Source organism: Syngnathus scovelli, chromosome 14 (genome assembly GCF_024217435.2).
Source record: "Syngnathus scovelli strain Florida chromosome 14, RoL_Ssco_1.2, whole genome shotgun sequence".
Lineage (NCBI taxonomy): Eukaryota > Metazoa > Chordata > Actinopteri > Syngnathiformes > Syngnathidae > Syngnathus > Syngnathus scovelli.
Window position 1 is genome coordinate 332,236 of NC_090860.1, and position 15,603 is coordinate 347,838.

Genomic DNA, 15,603 nt, shown 5'->3' on the forward strand with positions numbered 1-15,603 from the left:
AATTTCAGCTCTGCCAATTTATTCCTGTGAACAATCCATATTTTACCATTTGCACCACCTTTACCCCCCATGTTACATGACAATATATATACATATACTATATATATATATATATATATATATATATATATATATATATATATATATATATATATATATATATATATATATATATATATATATAAGTATAAAGTGCAGCAGTGATAATTATGCAATAGTGCAAGTAGGCATAACAGTATTCAAGAGTGTGCAGAGGAATGCTAAACCATGTATTAAACTTCTATTTAAAGGGTTTATACAAGTTCAGTAAAGTTGGTAGTGCGAGATAGTGCAAGATAGAGGTCCGTAGTGTCATAAAGTACAGTTCTGTGAATGTGTGATGCAGAGTTCAGTTTAGAGCTCAACAGTTCTAGTGTTCAACAGTCTGATGACAGCAGGGAAAAAGTTGTTGCAGAACCTGGTGGACCTGCAGCGGATGCTGCGAAACCTCTTCCCAGAGGGCAGCAGGGAGAACAGTCCATGGTGGGGGTGTGATGGGTCATGGATGATGTTACGGGCACGGGACATGGAGCGCTGAGATGAAATGTCCTGAATGGAGGGAAGAGGAACCCCTATGATCCTCTCTGCTGTCCTCACCACTCTCCTCACGTTCTTCCAATCGGAGGCGGTGCAGCCTCCACACCACACAGAGAGACAGCTTGTCAGAATGCTCTCTATGGTGCTCCTGTAGAACGTCCTCATGATGGGTGGGGGCAGGTAGGCTCTCCTCATCCTCCGCAGGAAGTACAAGCGCTTCTGTGCCCTCTTGACCAGTGCCGTAGTGTTCATAGTCCAGGTGAGGTCTTCTGTGATGTGGACCCCCAGGAATTTGGTGCTGCTGACCCCCTCCACAGCTGAGCTGTTGATGATCAGTGGAGCGTGGTGAGGCTGTTTTTTCCTGAAGTCGACGATGATCTCCTTCATGTTCTCCACATTCAGGATCAGGCTGTTGTCTCTGCACCAGCCCACCAGCTGCTCCACCTCCTCTCTGTAGTCCAGGTCGTTGTTGTCTCTGATGAGCCCCACCACCGTTGTGTCGTCTGCGAACTTCACGATGTGATTGGTGGTGAACCTGGGGACGCAGTCGTGTGTCATCAGGGTGAACAGCAGGGGGCTCAGGACGCAGCCCTGAGGGGAGCCTGTGCTGAGGGTGATGACATCAGAGGTGTTCTGTCCGACCCGGACTGACTGAGGACTGTTGGTGAGGAAGTCTAGCAGCCCAGTTGCGAAGGGGGGTGTTGAAGCCCAGGTGTTCCAATTTTCCTACCAGATGCTGTGGGATGATGGTGTTAAACGCTGAGCTGAAGTCCAGGAACAGCATCCGCACATGGGTGTTCTTCTCCTCCAGGTGAGCCAGGCTCAGGTGAAGAACGGAGGAGATGGCGTCCTGAGTGGAGCGGTTTTGCCGGTTGGCAAACTGGAACGGGTCGAATAATGGGGGGAGTCTGGAAACGATGTGACCTTTAAGCAGCCTTTCGAAGCACTTCATCATGACCGGAGTCAGTGCAACAGGTCAGTAATCATTAAATGAGGTGATTTGAGGTTTCTTCGGCACCGGAATGATGGAGGCAGTCTTAAAGCACGCTGGCACTGTGGCTTGGCCCAGCGAGGTGTTAAAAATGTCTGTGATGACCCCAGCCAGCTGACTTGCACATTCCCTGAACACACGCCCAGGAATGTTGTCGGGGCCAGGGGCCTTACGGGGGTTGACTCTCCTCAGGGTCTTACACATCGGCGGAGTCAAGGCAGAGTACCTCCTCTTCCTGATGGGGGACAGTTTTAACTGCTGGAGTGCCGTTTAGTGCCTCTAACCTCCCAAAGAAGTTATTTAGACCATTTAGAAAGTCAGCATCAACTTCACCCACCGGGGGGGGGGGGGTCTGTAATCTGTAATCAGATTTGTAGTCTGTAATCGCCCGTATGCCTTGCCACATACTCCTGTTGTTGTTGGCATCGTGGAAACGATCCTGAATTTTTCGACTGCGGTCTCGCTTCGCTACCCTGATGGCACGGTTCAAGTTGGCTCTCGCTGTCCTCAGTGTCTCCTTGTCGCCAGACTTGAAGGCAGAGTTCCGCGCTCGTAGCGTTTGACGTACCTCCTCAGTCATCCTGGGTCGTTGGTTGCCCCGGGTGATGATATTCTTAGTGGTGCTGACGTCCTCGGTGCATTTGTTGATGTAGGCTGACACAGTCATGGCGCTCGTAGCGTTTGACGTACCTCCTCAGTCATCCAGGGTCGTTGGTTGCCCCGGGTGATGATATTCTTAGTGGTGCTGACGTCCTCGCTGCATTTGTTGATGTAGGCTGACACAGTCATGGCACACGCATGTCAAATCTACATCGGGAAAACTGGGAGGGAGGGAGGGATGGAGCCAGGCAGGCAGGCAGGCAGGCAGGCAGGCAGGCAGGCAGGCAGGCAGGCAGGCAGGCAGGCAGGCAGGCAGGCAGGCAGGCAGGCAGGCAGGCAGGCAGGCAGGCAGGCAGGCAGGCAGGCAGGCAGGCAGGCAGGCAGGCAGGCAGGCAGGCAGGCAGGCAGGCAGGCAGGCAGGCAGGCAGGCAGGCAGGCAGGCAGGCAGGCAGGCAGGCAGGCAGGCAGGCAGGCAGGCAGGCAGGCAGGCAGGCAGGCAGGCAGGCAGGCAGGCAGGCAGGCAGGCAGGCAGGCAGGCAGGCAGGCAGGCAGGCAGGCAGGCAGGCAGGCAGGCAGGCAGGCAGGCAGGCAGGCAGGCAGGCAGGCAGGCAGGCAGGCAGGCAGGCAGGCAGGCAGGCAGGCAGGCAGGCAGGCAGGCAGGCAGGCAGGCAGGCAGGCAGGCAGGCAGGCAGGCAGGCAGGCAGGCAGGCAGGCAGGCAGGCAGGCAGGCAGGCAGGCAGGCAGGCAGGCAGGCAGGCAGGCAGGCAGGCAGGCAGGCAGGCAGGCAGGCAGGCAGGCAGGCAGGCAGGCAGGCAGGCAGGCAGGCAGGCAGGCAGGCAGGCAGGCAGGCAGGCAGGCAGGCAGGCAGGCAGGCAGGCAGGCAGGCAGGCAGGCAGGCAGGCAGGCAGGCAGGCAGGCAGGCAGGCAGGCAGGCAGGCAGGCAGGCAGGCAGGCAGGCAGGCAGGCAGGCAGGCAGGCAGGCAGGCAGGCAGGCAGGCAGGCAGGCAGGCAGGCAGGCAGGCAGGCAGGCAGGCAGGCAGGCAGGCAGGCAGGCAGGCAGGCAGGCAGGCAGGCAGGCAGGCAGGCAGGCAGGCAGGCAGGCAGGCAGGCAGGCAGGCAGGCAGGCAGGCAGGCAGGCAGGCAGGCAGGCAGGCAGGCAGGCAGGCAGGCAGGCAGGCAGGCAGGCAGGCAGGCAGGCAGGCAGGCAGGCAGGCAGGCAGGCAGGCAGGCAGGCAGGCAGGCAGGCAGGCAGGCAGGCAGGCAGGCAGGCAGGCAGGCAGGCAGGCAGGCAGGCAGGCAGGCAGGCAGGCAGGCAGGCAGGCAGGCAGGCAGGCAGGCAGGCAGGCAGGCAGGCAGGCAGGCAGGCAGGCAGGCAGGCAGGCAGGCAGGCAGGCAGGCAGGCAGGCAGGCAGGCAGGCAGGCAGGCAGGCAGGCAGGCAGGCAGGCAGGCAGGCAGGCAGGCAGGCAGGCAGGCAGGCAGGCAGGCAGGCAGGCAGGCAGGCAGGCAGGCAGGCAGGCAGGCAGGCAGGCAGGCAGGCAGGCAGGCAGGCAGGCAGGCAGGCAGGCAGGCAGGCAGGCAGGCAGGCAGGCAGGCAGGCAGGCAGGCAGGCAGGCAGGCAGGCAGGCAGGCAGGCAGGCAGGCAGGCAGGCAGGCAGGCAGGCAGGCAGGCAGGCAGGCAGGCAGGCAGGCAGGCAGGCAGGCAGGCAGGCAGGCAGGCAGGCAGGCAGGCAGGCAGGCAGGCAGGCAGGCAGGCAGGCAGGCAGGCAGGCAGGCAGGCAGGCAGGCAGGCAGGCAGGCAGGCAGGCAGGCAGGCAGGCAGGCAGGCAGGCAGGCAGGCAGGCAGGCAGGCAGGCAGGCAGGCAGGCAGGCAGGCAGGCAGGCAGGCAGGCAGGCAGGCAGGCAGGCAGGCAGGCAGGCAGGCAGGCAGGCAGGCAGGCAGGCAGGCAGGCAGGCAGGCAGGCAGGCAGGCAGGCAGGCAGGCAGGCAGGCAGGCAGGCAGGCAGGCAGGCAGGCAGGCAGGCAGGCAGGCAGGCAGGCAGGCAGGCAGGCAGGCAGGCAGGCAGGCAGGCAGGCAGGCAGGCAGGCAGGCAGGCAGGCAGGCAGGCAGGCAGGCAGGCAGGCAGGCAGGCAGGCAGGCAGGCAGGCAGGCAGGCAGGCAGGCAGGCAGGCAGGCAGGCAGGCAGGCAGGCAGGCAGGCAGGCAGGCAGGCAGGCAGGCAGGCAGGCAGGCAGGCAGGCAGGCAGGCAGGCAGGCAGGCAGGCAGGCAGGCAGGCAGGCAGGCAGGCAGGCAGGCAGGCAGGCAGGCAGGCAGGCAGGCAGGCAGGCAGGCAGGCAGGCAGGCAGGCAGGCAGGCAGGCAGGCAGGCAGGCAGGCAGGCAGGCAGGCAGTGTCTGTCTGTTGAGGTTTTCACCTTGTTCTTCTCCTGCTGAAGTTCTAACTGGACGTCCATCAGTTTGGCTCTCAGCTCGTCATTGGCGGCCTGAAGGGCGCCCGTTCACTCCGCCTTGGCCCGCCCTGCCGGAGCTCGTTTGGACATCTCTTACTCGAGTCTCGCCCGGTCGTCAGTCAGAGATCACAACATTTGTACCTGGAGAGCACAAACGCAGTGCTGTTTTCCACTGGCTTCGGACTCAACTTCAATCGGTACCGTAACTTACAACATCATAAACATAGATCTAGCTTGACTTATTCATTGAATAAATGCATTTAGTTCTTCAAAACTGCATCACGCAACATAGTGTGACCGAGACGGCCGTTATCCACCTGCGTGAAGTTATTTGGTGAAATGAATGAGATGTTTATGAAACCATCGTTCTGTCTCTGTAGATGAAGGGAAATAATCGATTGCTGAAGGTCAAAAGGTGTTGTGATAAACAAATAAACATTTTAGTGATTAGTGACATATTTGTGATAAACATATTAGGCAGGATAATCACATATGTTAACTTGACTGCCCACACTGTATTTATTTATGGTTATTTGTTAAATCGAGTACTGTAAACGTGAAATAGGAAGTGTTTCACATAAATGGACGACGAAAGGGGTACTCACCATTGTAGCTCCTGCTGGTCAATGATACGAGCCTCTTCTTGCAGTGGAAAACATACAGCCAACAAACACCGTGGAACCTAAAGGAATGAAATTAAACATTAACATTTAGCCTCAACCAACATTCACAAACGTAAATCTTTTTGAACACAATGAGTTGTACTTACCGTGTACGCTCTAGACGGTCCACTTGCAAGCAGAAAATAAAGATATTTCTGTTGATAATCGTTGTGTTTGTATCCGTTGTCTCGCTCAAGGCCATTGCGCCCACAGATTTGAATTTTGGCGAGAGTTCAGCCTATTGACGTCATTTCCGCGGTGTAATACCCGCATATCTGAAACGGCAAAGTTAAGAGTAGAGTTAAAGTTTTTAATCAACGCAATCATTTACAACCGTTGACCAGTCGAAATAATCGTCGAAATTTGGCGTCTGTGGCTGGAAGCAGACGCCGAGTTCGACGTTCCTCCCAAACGCCACACTCCCTCGCTTTTCAGGGCTACACAAAAAAAACACATTTTTCAAAACAATGAGTTGTAATTACCTTGTACGCTCTAGACGGTCAAGTTGCAAGCTGAAAACAAAAATATTCGTCTTGTTAGTCGTCGTGTTACTAACCGCTGTGTCTTGTTTGCCAGCATTGCCGCTTTCCTACTTCCTGTTGCAAGTCACGCCCACGGATTATAATTTTGCCGTGAGTTCCGCCCATTGACGTCATGTCCGCGTCACATGACTGCGACATAATATCTAAAACTGTTTGTGCGGTATTGTGTTGTTTTGTGCAGTATTGTGTTATTCTATGCGGCGTCGTGTTGTTCTGTGCGGCGTCGTGTTGTTCAGTGCGGCGTCGTGTTGTTCAGTACGGCATGGTGTAGTTCAGTGCGGCATGGTGTTGTTCAGTGCGGCATGGTGTTGTTCAGTGCGGCATGGTGTAGTTCAGTGCGGCATGGTGTTGTTCAGTGCGGAATGGTGTTGTTCAGTGCGGCATGGTGTTGTTCAGTGCAGGATGGTGTTGTTAAGTGCGGCATGGTGTTGTTCAGTGCGGCATGGTGTTGTTTAGTGCGGCATGGTGTTGTTCAGTGCGGGATGGTGTTGTTTAGTGCGGGATGGTGTTGTTCAGTGCGGCATGGTGTTGTTCAGTGCGGCATGGTGTTGTTCAGTGCGGCATGGTGTTGTTCAATGCGGCATGGTGTTGTTCAGTGCGGGATAGTGTTGTTTAGTGCGGCATGGTGTTTTTCAGTGCCGCATAATGTTGTTCAGTGCGGCATGGTGTTGTTCAGTGCGGCATGGTGTTGTTCAGTGCGGCATAATGTTGTTCAGTGCGGCATAATGTTGTTCAGTGCGGGATGGTGTTGTTCTGTGCAGGATGGTGTTGTTCAGTGCGGCATGGTGTTGTTCAGTGCGGGATGGTGTCTTTCAGTGCGGCATCGTGTCGTTCAGTGCGGCATGGTGTTGTTCAGTGCGGCATGGTGTTGTTCAGTGTGGCATGGTGTTGTTCAGTGTGGCATAATGTTGTTCAGTGCGGCATGGTGTTGTTCAGTGCAGGATGGTGTTGTTCAGTGCGGGATGATGTTGTTCAGTGCAGGATGGTGTTGTTCAGTGCAGGATGGTGTTGTTCAGTGCGGCATGGTGTTGTTCAAAGCGGCATGGTGTTGTTCAGTGCGGGATGGTGTTGTTCAGTGCGGCATAATGTTGCTCAGTGCGGCATAATGTTGCTCAGTGCGGCATGGTGTTGTTCAGTGCGGCATGGTGTTGTTCAGTGCGGCATAATGTTGTTCAGTGCGGCATAATGTTGTTCAGTGCGCCATGGTGTTGTTCAGTGCGGCATGGTGTTGTTCAGTGCGGGATGGTGTTGTGCAGTGCGGCATGGTGTTGTGCAGTGCGGCATGGTGTTCATTGCGGCATGGTGTTGTTCAGTGCGGGATGGTGTTGTTCAGTGCGGCATGGTGTTGTTCAGTGCGGCATGGTGTTGTTCAGTGCGGCATGGTGTTGTTCAGTGCGGCATGGTGTTGTTCAGTGCGGCATGGGGTTGTTCAGTGCGGCATGGTGTTGTTCAGTGGGGCATGGTGTTGTTCAGTGCGTCATAGTGTTGTTTAGTGCGGGATGGTGTTGTTCAGTGCGGCATGGTGTTTTTCAGTGCGGCATGGTGTTGTTCAGTGTGGAATGGTGTTGTTCAGTGCGGCATGGTGTTGTTCAGTGCGGGATGGTGTTGTTCAGTGCGGCATGGTGTTGTTCAGTGCGGCATGGTGTTGTTTAGTGCGGCATGGTGTTGTTCAGTGCGGGATGGTGTTGTTTAGTGCGGGATGGTGTTGTTCAGTGCGGCATGGTGTTGTTCAGTGCGGGATGGTGTTGTTCAGTGCGGCATGGTGTTGTTAAGTGCGGCATGGTGTAGTTCAGTGCGGCATGGTGTTGTTCAGTGCGGCGTGGTGTTGTTCAGTGCGGGATGGTGTTGTTCAATGCGGCATGGTATTGTTCAGTGCGGCATGGTGTTGTTCAGTGGGGCATGGTGTTGTTCAGTGCGGCATGGTGGTGTTCAGTGCGGCATGGTGTTGTTCAGTGCGGCATGGTGTTGTTCAGTGCGGCATGGTGTTGTTCAGTGCGGCATGGTGTTGTTCAGTGCGGCATGGTGGTGTTCAGTGCGGGATGGTGTTGTTCAGTGCGGCATGGTGTTGTTTAGTGCGGGATGGTGTTGTTCAGTGCGGCATGGTGTTGTTCAGTGCGGCATGGTGTTGTTCAGTGCGGCATGGTGTTGTTCAGTGCGGCATGGTGTTGTTCAGTGCTGCATGGTGTTGTTCAGTGTGGGATGGTGTTGTTCAGTGCGGCATGGTGTTGTTCAGTGCGGCATGGTGTTGTTCAGTGCGGCATGGTGTTGTTCAGTGCGGCATGGTGTTGTTCAGTGCGGCATGGTGTTGTTCAGTGTGGCATGGTGTTGTTCAGTGTGGCATAATGTTGTTCAGTGCGGCATGGTGTTGTACAGTGCAGGATGGTGTTGTTCAGTGCGGCATGGTGTTGTACAGTGCAGGATGGTGTTGTTCAGTGCGGGATGATGTTGTTCAGTGCAGGATGGTGTTGTTCAGTGCGGCATGGTGTTGTTCAAAGCGGCATGGTGTTGTTCAGTGCGGGATGGTGTTGTTCAGTGCGGCATGGTGTTGTTCAGTGCGGGATGGTGTTGTTTAGCGCGGGATGGTGTTGTTCAGTGCGGCATGGTGTTGTTCAGTGCGGCATGGTGTTGTTCAGTGCGGCATGGTGTTGTTCAATGCGGCATGGTGTTGTTCAGTGCGGGATGGTGTTGTTCAGTGCGGCATAATGTTGCTCAGTGCGGCATAATGTTGTTCAGTGCGGCATGGTGTTGGTCAGTGCGGCATAATGTTGTTCAGTGCGGCATGGTGTTGTTCAGTGCGGCATGGTGTTGTTCAGTGCGGCATAATGTTGTTCAGTGCGGGATGATGTTGTTCGTGCAGGATGGTGTTGTTCAGTGCAGGATGGTGTTGTTCAGTGCAGCATGGTGTTGTTCAAAGCGGCATGGTGTTGTTCAGTGCGGGATGGTGTTGTTCAGTGCGGCATAATGTTGCTCAGTGCGGCATAATGTTGTTCAGTGCGGCATGGTGTTGTTCAGTGCGGCATGGTGTTGTTCAGTGCGGCATAATGTTGTTCAGTGCGGCATAATGTTGTTCAGTGCGGCATGGTGTTGTTCAGTGCGGCATGGTGTTGTTCAGTGCGGGATGGTGTTGTGCAGTGCGGCATGGTGTTGTTCAGTGCGGCATGGTGTTGTTCAATGCGGCATGGTGTTGTTCAGTGCGGGATAGTGTTGTTTAGTGCGGCATGGTGTTTTTCAGTGCGGCATAATGTTGTTCAGTGCGGCATGGTGTTGTTCAGTGCGGCATGGTGTTGTTCAGTGCGGCATAATGTTGTTCAGTGCGGCATAATGTTGTTCAGTGCGGGATGGTGTTGTTCAGTGCAGGATGGTGTTGTTCAGTGCGGCATGGTGTTGTTCAGTGCGGGATTGTGTCTTTCAGTGCGGCATGGTGTCGTTCAGTGCGGCAGTGCGGCATGGTGTCGTTCAGTGCGGCATGGTGTTGTTCAGTGCGGCATGGTGTTGTTCAGTGTGGCATGGTGTTGTTCAGTGTGGCATAATGTTGTTCAGTGCGGCATGGTGTTGTTCAGTGCAGGATGGTGTTGTTCAGTGCGGGATGATGTTGTTCAGTGCAGGATGGTGTTGTTCAGTGCAGGATGGTGTTGTTCAGTGCGGCATGGTGTTGTTCAAAGCGGCATGGTGTTGTTCAGTGCGGGATGGTGTTGTTCAGTGCGGCATAATGTTGCTCAGTGCGGCATAATGTTGTTCAGTGCGGCATGGTGTTGTTCAGTGCGGCATGGTGTTGTTCAGTGCGGCATAATGTTGTTCAGTGCGCCATGGTGTTGTTCAGTGCGGCATGGTGTTGTTCAGTGCGTGATGGTGTTGCGCAGTGCGGCATGGTGTTGTGCAGTGCGGCATGGTGTTGTTCATTGCGGCATGGTGTTGTTCAGTGCGGGATGGTGTTGTTCAGTGCGTCATAGTGTTGTTTAGTGCGGGATGGTGTTGTTCAGTGCGGCATGGTGTTTTTCAGTGCGGCATGGTGTTGTTCAGTGCGGAATGGTGTTGTTCAGTGCGGCATGGTGTTGTTCAGTGCGGGATGGTGTTGTTCAGTGCGGCATGGTGTTGTTCAGTGCGGCATGGTGTTGTTTAGTGCGGCATGGTGTTGTTCAGTGCGGGATGGTGTTGTTTAGTGCGGGATGGTGTTGTTCAGTGCGGCATGGTGTTGTTCAGTGCGGCATAATGTTGTTCAGTGCGGCATAATGTTGTTCAGTGCGGCATGTTGTTGTTCAGTGCGGGATGGTTTTGTTCAGTGCAGGATGGTGTTGTTCAGTGCGGCATGGTGTTGTTCAATGCGGCATGGTGTTGTTCAGTGCGGGATAGTGTTGTTTAGTGCGGCATGGTGTTTTTCAGTGCGGCATAATGTTGTTCAGTCCGGCATGGTGTTGTTCAGTGCGGCATGGTGTTGTTCAGTGCGGCATAATGTTGTTCAGTGCGGCATAATGTTGTTCAGTGCGGCATAATGTTGTTCAGTGCGGGATGGTGTTGTTCAGTGCAGGATGGTGTTGTTCAGTGCGGCATGGTGTTGTTCAGTGCGGGATGGTGTCTTTCAGTGCGGCATGGTGTCGTTCAGTGCGGCATGGTGTTGTTCAGTGCGGCATGGTGTCGTTCAGTGCAGCATAATGTTGTTCAGTGCGGCATGGTGTTGTTCAGTGCGGCATGGTGTTGTTCAGTGCGGCATAATGTTGTTCAGTGCGGCATAATTTTGTTCCGTGCGGCATGGTGTTGTTCAGTGCGGCATGGTGTCGTTCATTGCGGCATGGTGTTGTTCAGTGCGGCATGGTGTTGTTCAGTGCGGCATGGTGTTGTTCAGTGCGGCATGGTGTTGTTCAGTGCGGCATGGTGTTGTTCAGTGGGGCATGGTGTTGTTCAGTGCGGCATAATGTTGTTCAGTGCGGCATAATGTTGTTCAGTGCGGCATAATGTTGTTCAGTGCGGGATGGTGTTGTTCAGTGCAGGATGGTGTTGTTCAGTGCGGCATGGTGTTGTTCAGTGCGGCATGGTGTTGTTCAGTGCGGGATGGTGTTGTTCAGTGCGGGATGGTGTTGTTCAGTGCAGGATGGTGTTGTTCAGTGCAGCATAATGTTGTTCAGTGCGGCATGGTGTTGTTCAGTGCGGCATGGTGTTGTTCAGTGCGGCATAATGTTGTTCAGTGCGGCATAATTTTGTTCAGTGCGGCATGGTGTTGTTCAGTGCGGCATGGTGTTGTTCATTGCGGCATGGTGTTGTTCAGTGCGGCATGGTGTTGTTCAGTGCGGCATGGTGTTGTTCAGTGCGGCATGGTGTTGTTCAGTGGGGCATGGTGTTGTTCAGTGCGTCATAGTGTTGTTTAGTGCGGGATGGTGTTGTTCAGTGCGGCATGGTGTTTTTCAGTGCGGCATGGTGTTGTTCAGTGCGGAATGGTGTTGTTCAGTGCGGTATGGTGTTGTTCAGTGCGGGATGGTGTTGTTCAGTGCGGCATGGTGTTGTTCAGTGCGGCATGGTGTTGTTTAGTGCGGCATGGTGTTGTTCAGTGCGGGATGGTGTTGTTTAGTGCGGGATGGTGTTGTTCAGTGCGGCATGGTGTTGTTCAGTGCGGCATGGTGTTGTTCAGTGCGGCATGGTGTTGTTCAGTGCGGCATGGTGTTGTTCAGTGCGGCATAATGTTGTTCAGTGCGGCATGGTGTTGTTCAGTGCGGGATGGTTTTGTTCAGTGCAGGATGGTGTTGTTCAGTGGGGCATGGTGTTGTTCAATGCGGCATTGTGTTGTTCAGTGCGGGATAGTGTTGTTTAGTGCGGCATGGTGTTTTTCAGTGTGGCATAATGTTGTTCAGTGCGGCATGGTGTTGTTCAGTGCGGCATGGTGTTGTTCAGTGCGGCATAATGTTGTTCAGTGCGGCATAATGTTGTTCAGTGCGGCATAATGTTGTTCAGTGCGGGATGGTGTTGTTCAGTGAAGGATGGTGTTTTCAGTGCGGCATGGTGTTGTTCAGTGCGGGATGGTGTCTTTCAGTGCGGCATGGTGTCGTTCAGTGCGGCATGGTGTTTTTCAGTGCGGCATGGTGTCGTTCAGTGCAGCATGGTGTCGTTCAGTGCGGCATGGTGTTGTTCAGTGCGGCATGGTGTTGTTCATTGCGGGATGGTGTTGTTCAGTGCGGCATGGTGTTGTTCAGTGCGGCATGGTGTTGTTCAGTGCGGTATCGTGTTGTTCAGTGCGGTATCATGTTGTTCAGTGCGGTATGGTGTTGTTCAGTGCAGTATCGTTGTGTTGTCCGTATTGTGTTGTGTTGTTAGTAATGTGTTGTGTTGTTCGTATTGTGTTGTGTTGTTCGTATTGTGTTGTGTTGTTCATATTGTGTTGTTCGTATTGTGTTGAGTTGTTCGTATTGTGTTGTGTCGTTCGTATTGTGTTGCCTTTAACACTTAGCCTCTAACACTTAGCCTCTAACACTTAGCCTCTAGCACCTAGAAGGTAAATAAATAGGAAGGAAGGACTCACCGGTGACGTCTTTGCCCACGTCCAAGCGTTGTACTTTGTATTTTCATCCTTCTGACATTGGAAAACATATAGCCAACAAACACCGTGGAACCTAAACGAATGAAAGAAAACTATGATTTGGCCACAACCAACATTCACAGATACAACACAATGTGACGTGCGGTGGTAGAGGTTAAAGGTTGAGTGAAGGGCCCTCGTTTTAAACAACTTTTTTGAAAAGGATTGGGAACAAGTAAGACGTATTTAATTTATTTAATGGGAAGTAGTAAGAGCTATTGAATTTAATCTATGTATTATATTCTATTGTATTGTATTCTGTTGTATTCTTTTGGATTGTATTCACACTAACCCCACTAAAACTTCAGCCCACAAAAACTCGCCTCTGGCGCCTAGCCTCTGGCACTTAGCCTCTAACACTTACCCTTTAACATTTAGCCTTTAACACTTAGCCTAGAAGGTGAATAAATAGGGTTAAAGGTTGAGTGAAGGGCCCTCGTTTTAAACTACTTTTTTGAAAAGGAGTGGGAACAAGTAAGACTTTTTTAATTTATTCAATGGGAAGAAGACTTATTTAGATTAATTGATCTATTTTTGTTCCCTGGCAAAATTCGATTTGCTGCAATTCCAAATTTCCAAAGTGAATGAAGGAATGAAGTCGTTTAAATTATGATTTTGTATAAATACTAGGCATAGACACAAAATCCACGGCACAAAATGGGCAGACTTTACTTGTTTGAAGAGGACTGGTTACAAGACAGACTTTTCTGATTTATTTAATGGGAAGAAGACTTATTTAGTTTATTTAATCTATTCTTGTTCCCTGGCAAAATTGGATTTGCTGAAATTGTATTTTGCCAAATCTTGACTTGAGACCTGATAGGAAGTATTAAACGCTTAGTTAAATGAAAGCAATTTAAATTATGACTTTGTATAAATACTAGATATTAACAGAACATCTACTGCGCAAAATGGGCAGAGTTTACTTGTTTGAGGAGTGGCTTATTTAAGACTAAGATTTATTAAATCTGTTTGTTCCCAAGCAAAATTGGATGTGATGCAATTCCAAATTTCACCACATGATGGTGCCCAATTTTGACTTCATAGGACATATTAAACACTTAGCTTGTTATTATCTTCACGGTAATCAGATTTGTTTATTATTCTAATGGCCTTTTCAAAACTATTCTGGATTACTACTTTGGATCTATTCTACATTACTCGGCAACAACATACTCTGTAACAGATTAGGCAGTATAATCACATATGTTAACTTGAGAGTGCCCACACTCAATCTACTTATCGTGATGTGTTAAATCAATTACTGTTAGACATTATTTGTCTGATAATCTACCAAATCTTTGAATTGAAGAATTTGTGATTTAATTAATAGCTTGCTATTATGTTCAGGGTAATCAGACTTGTATATAATTCTAATGGCCTTCTTTTGAAAACTATTCTGAATTACAATGAAGTGAATTTTGAACTTTATGCGTATCTGTATGTTGCACTAGATGATCCACTAGTAGTAGTAAGACTATCAAACTATATTTGCTGTACAGAGAAGCTTTAGTTTCAGTAAAGTACTTGGTAGAAGATAGAAGGGCCAGTTGTCCGTGACCAGGGAGAATTCAGTTTCAGCAATGTGTGCAATCCTATAATAAGGTAAAGTGGCTGTTGTTGTCCATCACCAACAGCGCTGGTCAAGATCTCCTTTTTAGGACCGAAGTAAACTAGTAGATTGAAAACTACAGCTGTTACCCCAAGCCGTGACATCAGCTTCTTGTCAGGTATAAAAGCTACGGGCCTGACAAGAGGGGGGGTTCGTTGGCTCTCGTTCGAGCAGGGGTCGTTCGTTGGTTCCAGGGCTCGCTCTAGCGCGGGTTCGCTCGCTCTCGCTCTCTCCCCCTTTTTGGGGGGGGGGGGGGGGCTTTTTTGACATCCATGCCTTGTGCCACTCAACTTTCTGGAAAGACTTCACTCTGACATTGGTTGAATAAAATCTTTTCCCAATCAGCCGTGGTCCCTGAAGTGCTCATTCGTCGGGAAACAGCCACCGATCACCGAGTGTTTTTTGAAGACCAGCGCAGCAGCAAAAACCATATACCACATTTTTGGCGTCACGAACAGGATTCGTGTTCTCCAGGGGACCGTCCCGCCCGCTCTCTCCGCGAGCATCCAGCGGCCAGCCGACGACCTGTTTTGAGGTGAGTTGCTTGCACTCAAGGTCGCCACAGCATGCTCGCTCTTGGAAAGGGGGGGAGGGAGCGTTGTCCCCCACACGGAGGGCAGTTAAACGGATCTGATGGGGCCACGGCGGGCTCCCGGGAAAGTTGTCTCTCCTAGTCAAAAGCCGTCATAATGCGACTTTTGAAGGGGGAGTGGCCCCAAATAGAGACAGCGAAAGAAAAGTAAAATAAAAACAGGAAAATAAATAAAAAACAATAAATAAAAAGGGAACAGTAACTAAACGTTTTGGGGATTGCACGAGTGAATGGCATGTCTTGTGAGAATGATAAACGAATTAAACGCTCCAGGGAGGGCGAAAGTGAAACAGGACAGGTTGTCGAGGACAACGCTGGTCGGCTGTCACGAGAAGTAAATAGTAGGAAGTCCCATAAAACGTGGACGTGGAAATTAGTCGTTTCAATGGTCCCGCGGAGGATCGAAATTTTAGCTGTGTGATTGTGGCGGAAACACAGGTACGATTGAACTATGTTGTGACAAGAGATAAATCACATCCGCCTCGCCCCCAGAGGCTGAAAATTCCTGGGACATAGCCGGGACACTGCAAGCGCCAAGTGCGATTGTCGAGATGTTCGGTGGTTGTGCTAGTCTCTGCCAAAGTCCAACGAAAAAGGGAGGTTGCGTTGACCGCGTTTGGCTAATAGGAACGAGCGCAACCTTGGCATCCGTACCGTGAGAGTGAGTGGATGGAGAAATATCCGGCCAGGTTAGCGACCTGTGGGCCGAAGAGAATGATGCGCGCGAAGCCACATCGTTTGGGCACTGATCGAATTAGAGGTGTATGTGAGTTATAAGGCTTGTTAATTTAAATGCTGGTGTAAGAGGCCCCCAGGTAAAACGAAGGACTGGCGGTTTTTGAATATTGATTAAGCTGATACGATCTGCTTGCGGTTCGATTCCTCTATGGGGACGTATTATAATAGCATGCACGTCTGTCAAAGTTTGATAAATTTGAGCCTGTACAGACCGCGTTTGGGAAATAGGTGCTGGACGGCATTGTGTGTGTATAGGGAACCCTCTGTGTGAAAGAGGGAAA

General features: G+C 51.8%; 1 long non-coding RNA gene across 1 annotated transcript; it reads right to left on the reverse strand.

The window, feature by feature from the left end:
- Positions 1–4,530: 4,530 nt before the first annotated feature.
- LOC125980776 (uncharacterized) lies at positions 4,531–12,376 on the reverse strand. The gene is made up of 5 exons (XR_007485737.2): positions 12,324–12,376; positions 5,759–5,788; positions 5,384–5,551; positions 5,220–5,296; positions 4,531–4,755 (listed from the first exon to the last, which is right to left on the reverse strand). It is a non-coding gene; the product is annotated as an uncharacterized lncRNA (long non-coding RNA).
- Between the last annotated feature and the right edge of the window lie 3,227 nt (positions 12,377–15,603).